We start from the raw sequence: 6,414 nt of genomic DNA on the forward strand, positions 1-6,414 counted from the left end.
AATGCATCGTCTTACCATCCACATTTGGACCTCAACAATACAATACAAAACAGTACAGTACAATACATTACAATACAGTATAGTACAATACTATACACTACAATACAATACGATACACTACAATACTGTACAATGCAATACCATACAATACGATACAATACAAAACAGTTCATGGTTTACGTGAGCAACAATGGTTGACCAAGTTGGGCCACAATGTCGATGGGCCCAGTTTGCACCTATACCTATTGGTAAACCTCTGCACGCTACACTGTTAGAAAAAAACGGTGAAAAAACGGTCCCACTGGCGTTCTAGTGGCCGGTCGCCCCGTGAAAATAAACTGTTTCGCCGTTTTTATCAGATGTTTTACGGATTTCTAGTGTTAAATTAGAATAAAAACGGTGACACGGTGTTTCTTTTCACGTGCCGACCGGCCACTGAAACGCCGATAATACCGTTAACGGTAATTTTTCTAACAGTGTATAAAACATGACATGTCCTTATTGTTTTGGTGCGATTGAAATTATATTTGATTGCTTTGGCTAGCCATCATTTGAGGGATTTTATTTTATTATCTCATCTACATGGATCAAACAATGCGAAATTCAATCACTAATGTAAATAATCAACAGGTGAACCGAGGCTCTTTCGCTTTGTGTGCTTCAGCAATAAAAGACCTCATTTATCTAGTATCACTTTGGCGCCCCCAAGTGAACAATTATAGAAAATAATAATAATCAAGGCAATAGAATATATGACGAAAATTTTAGGCTTGCTTCCCTTCGACTGTTATATAAAGCAAGTGAAGCCAAACATCCCGTGGACATTGTACGGAATTGTTGTTCACGCTGCGACTTGTTTCTGTTTGTGGTGTGAGCTTCAAAACAAACTTGATTTTACGGTGGGAGGCAAAATCCTGAAATTTGCAGACATTTGCACCATTTTAAGCGTCAATTTTCTGTTTATAAGCTCAGGCTGCTTGGCAGAACCAATAAATTTCTCGAGCAAATATGGTGTGCCAAAAGGAAGGTGGAATAAATGCAAAGTTTCCAGTAATTGACAGATACTCATTTGTTTTTATTGCTGCATTATCTGGTTCATGTGTTCAATATATGGTAATGGTATTTACAAACTCGACTGGAGTTTGCATTGAAATCCTGCAGGGTATTTCGATGGTCGGAAGCGGTGCCGCGGTGGCATTTTTCCGTGCATCGTGTCACAGCATTTTTGGAGTCACCGACGAAAAATGCGGGTGCCTCCTGGCGAGAACGTCAGAGAAATGTGCAAGAAAGAAGACCGTGGAAATTTGCAAAGATTTGTCTCAGGAAGCTGTAAATTTCGAAAGATTCCTCCTAGTGGTAAGTTTATAATAAGATGGAAATAAAATGGTTTGTTTCATGAGTGTTTACATTTTTGAACATTACATTTTCATTTCGTTACGATTCTGAGCATGCAATCAATACAAGATGAGAATTCACGACATTCAGAATTTCGCTGGATGACCACAAAAACTTCTTCACGGTGCTCGATTTTTGGTCGAAAATTAAAGCGTAAGATTAATGGCATTCAAGTTGTCGTCTGAACTACATTGGATTTCCTGCGAGCTAAATATTCGCACGGTAAACACTTAGAGAAAAAAGTAATATATGCAGTTTTTTGTGAATCATCTTTCCCTATATTTTTCTTAACATCTCTCTTGGAGTTTTGATTAATGTTCGCATGACTGACTTTGAATTTCACTTTCATTTAACTAAGTTGCCAATTTACTTGGAAATTTCTTTATTATGATTAAATTCGAATTGAAAATTAAATGTAACATTATTCAAACCAATCCTATGCTTGAAAATAATTGAATTAATTTTGAACTTAATTTTGAAGGTTGGAAAGGTTAAGACGCGCCAACTGGGAGCTACACCTTAAGCATGACATTCATCATCGTCGGCAGCAAGAGCAACATGGCTTTCTTCTATACCGCGACGCTCACGCTTCATTTCAACCAATTAAGGTTCCCGGCCGCTGTCGTTGCAGCGCTTATTCTCTTCATCTATGACACAGGCGATGAGTTTACACGCAATGTGAGTCAAGAGAGAAAGGCGATTCATTGTTTTGACCCACATTTAGTAAGAATATTAGTATCTTATCCCGTGTCAGTCTGCATAATTTTGCAGCGTTACATTCGCACCGAGTGTAGGTACTCGTACAATTCAACCCATGCAATCCGACATAGGTTAAAGCGGAAGATCAGTTAAAGCGAAATGTGAATCATGAATGGAATGTGGGTCATTATTTGGAGATTTCTCAGTGCGGATTCCTGTATCTTAATTACAGAGGGAAATTGGTTAACATACAAGAAACATTTAACGTGCATTGAGAAAGAATATATTGAAGAGGAATAAATAGGGAATAATTAATTTAAAACGAATCACAAAAGTTAACTAATTAAAAATGAATTCTGCCAGTTCTCAACTACCAAAAAATTACGCTTAGAATTCAACAAAAATGTACTTCCTTAATGAATGGTAAATTATTCCCTACCTGAATGATATTTCTATCCACAAAATATGAACTTAATAATAAAAATAATCTAACTATTATTATTTCCTACATTAATGATATTTCTATCCACAAAATATGTACTTAAGAATGAAATATATTCTAACTTCTCTGGTAAAGTATTTTCTTACAGAATATTGTGCAATATAATTTAAAGAATCGTAATAATTATTGTTTGCATTCTAATTGAACAAGTTAGCTGATGCTGTGAACGAAACTTCGGTGGATGTACATAACCTGGATCTTTATAACCCGGTACATATTTAGGCCAAGAACTACAACAACGCGTTTACTAATAATGGTTATATTTTTCACTACATATAGTTCTGACACTCGTACGAATACTCATTCATCTGATACATAGCGTTTAAAATGGAGCTGCTATCGCAAAACCATTATAAATTTGCTATTTATTTATGATATAAAGTAATTTACCCCTTACCATTTAGTAATGTCCGGTTTAAAAAAAATAATAAAATGAAATAAAAATAAAATAATAATAAAAAATATGAAAAGCTCAAACGTAGAACCTGCTGTTCCAATTCACAGTTCAGCAACATGGTATATGTTATGAGCGATACAGCAATCTGGTGATTCTCAATGGATTTTCATCTATTACTTTTAAACAAAAAACATTACAGCTCATATCATAATAACTTAACACTTCTGTCTGCATATAGCATTATAATTAGTTACTTCAACCACTATCGTAATTGAAAGCATTATATGCTATTTAAAAATTATATTTTCTTATTATTAGTCTGAAATGAAAATGTATTTAGAACGTTGAGAAGCCAAAGTCGCTGTGTGATTTATATAATCATTATATCGTGTTGACAAGAACTAAGCTTTGCAAGAATAAAATTAAGAAATATTTCTACAATGAAAAAATAATATTTCAGATAAATTTTAAATCTCATTAATTCAAGTTTAGTTTGATGAAATAAGATAACTCATATTCTTGTCCGCTCCTATTTTAATAAAGATAAAGATTTCTCCTAAGCTACATTTAACATTAACGTATCATTCACTGAATCAGAAATTACTTTTCTACCTTTCTAGACATATTTTAGAGAGACACTCGATATGTTTTTTTTGTATAATTAATAACTTAATAATTCTAAATTGTAGTTAAATAAAATGTTAATTAATTGAAGTCATAAATTTAATTTTTAAGTCATGTAACAAGCAGAGTTTGGGTTTAAATGGAAAATATATTTACTAGATGTTAATGAAAGAACAAGGATGCCGAAATATGAAAAGTTTCTGACTTGATGCGCTGTAGCCTGAGATCTTCATATCAAAATGAAATATTTCCGATGTAGCTGACAAATGTTTTCTGTGTTTAAGTACGTATATATGTATTGTTCCAATTAATATATATGTACTGCTCAAATAAGTTTATGTGCATGGTTTCAATAAATATATATGAATAGTTCCAATAAATATATGTGTATTGTTCCAATAAATCATGAACCTCACTCACTTTAATTTATTTTGATGCCTATTATATGAGTAGTTATATTTAAAAATTCTAATCTGGACCCTGCTGTTATAAAGTTAAAATACATTAATTACCAATAATGCAAATTTTAAATTGAGAATATAGAGTCATCGATCACTATAATAACACTATTTTGACAAACCTAATATAATTCTTTTTTTCATTTTTCATTGTTTTATAAAGAAGACATCAATTTCCATCAACACAATGGAAATTTCTCTGGCAATGGAAAGAAGAATTATTGTGATAAAAAGATAATTAATGAAAGGATTCGGTGGTAAGAAACCGCTCAAGATGTATGAAAAAATTTTTCGATGCGTTAATTAGAAGCGCAAGTTCAATTGGCGAGTAATGATGGCCACCGCTTTTGGTCGCTGTACTTACCGTCCCTGCATTACTTATTAGGATGGAAATACTTGGGACAAACTCGGGTCTTGAGTCTTGACTCAACATCTCAACACCCGACCGATACAACAGCACAAGAATTATAATAATCAACTCTTATTATTTATTGAATTATAATATCTTGATAATAAATATTATGATATTATTCTATTTATATTTATCATTATATGAAATCATTGAAATAACAAGAATTTATAATATTCAATTACTGAGCACGAGGCAACGACAAGTGAACTGATCAGAAACTTTTGAAAATTTGTATATAATCAATTCGACAATATTAATATTTCTCCCAATCCGATATTCCGGACACGCTTAACTGCTTGAAACTCTTAATCAAATGCCACATATGCACATGTCTGCTACCTACAAGCACCGCAATAAATAACTGCTGCAGCGCTATCAGGCCGCTGAGATCTATAATCGCTGCAGTTAAAATCATCAGTAATTCTGGTCCCAGAACCAAACCGTCTTGCTCAGGGTTTTTACACACGTTTCTTCTGGTAACACGTTCAGATAGCCATTGTCTGAGCAGGCTGGGATAGAACACTAACCTCAATGCCAGTCAAGTCGCCACTGCAGTTATGTAGCAGACCTTCTATACATAAGATTATTATTAACTTCTATAAATTCATTAAAAAAAACGATTCACAAGATTTTCAATAATTCACACATTTAATATGTGCATGTGTTTCTATTAAACTCACTACGGGTTAGCATAGAGCACTAGTCAAATTTCAAATTTCATACGGCCCAGTCTTCAACTGTGCGCAGCGTTCACCTCCTCTAAATAGATTAGACTGACGAGTGACGACGAGCAGGTGCAATAAGCGGAGTGGGTACACCGGTTCAGCTATGCTGTGGATGTGCAAAATTTCTGGTTGTGGGCAAGAATAATTTCTGTAATCGTAGAAATACAACTTCTTATAGAAAATGCTAGTTTCGTCGAGCAAAAAATACACTGTATATGTATTTTATTGGTATACTTAATCATACAAGACATATCTACGGATTTTTTGGACATAGCTGCGTTTTATCCGGTAATCAGAAAGTTCTTTGATTTTATAGAGATTTCTGCGCATCTGGCCACAGCGTTGCATCACTAGCGCATTAACGCCAGGCGTTCATGGGGCGTCGACGGAACTCGTAACGAACTCGTTACGTCGACAGACACGATCGCATGAGGCCAAAAATTTGTCCAAAAAAATTTGTTGACCGCAAAAATTTGACCAAAAGACAAATTTTTAAGCATAATGATAACGTTAGCAGTAATTTTGAAGCTATATATATGCTGTTAAATCCAGCACGACCGATTTGAACCTGATTTCATCTTGAAACATGAATTCATTTTCAGTTATTGTAGCATCAGCTCGACAGCTTCGCGTTCACGGTCTCGAGCACGACTATAAGTCTGTGCACGCTATAAGTCTGTGCAAAAAAAGTAATAACGTTTTCTCACTTAATATCTTAGATTTTACCGAAATAATAATAAAATTTTTAACTCTCGTTAAAACAGCTGAGTTATCGTTATGCTCGCCATATTACCACCGCCTGCTATTTCCTTATTGCACGCTTAAATAGACTCAGGCCTCCACTTGAAACCCTATGATGAATATACTAGAAAATATTCAAACTAGTCGCCCATATTGCTATTTGCTGAGTAATTTCATAAGTAATTTTGTCATCGAACTGTACTGATGCTGCTTATGACTGTGCGTGCAGGTTCAACCTTATTTGTCATACCAAAGTAACCGCAGCAGATGGACGTGTGCGAAGGTTTCAACTGCAATACTTATTTGTCATACCAAACCAAAGAAAACCCAGCAGATGGCCGTGTGCGAAGGTTTCAACTGCAATACTTATTTGTCATACCAAAGAAAACCCAGCAGATGGCCGTGTGCGATGGTTTCAACTGCAATACTTATTTGTCATACCAAAGAAAACCCAGCAGATG

This window comes from Hyalella azteca, unplaced genomic scaffold (genome assembly GCF_000764305.2).
Source record: "Hyalella azteca isolate HAZT.00-mixed unplaced genomic scaffold, Hazt_2.0.2 contig8326, whole genome shotgun sequence".
Lineage (NCBI taxonomy): Eukaryota > Metazoa > Arthropoda > Malacostraca > Amphipoda > Hyalellidae > Hyalella > Hyalella azteca.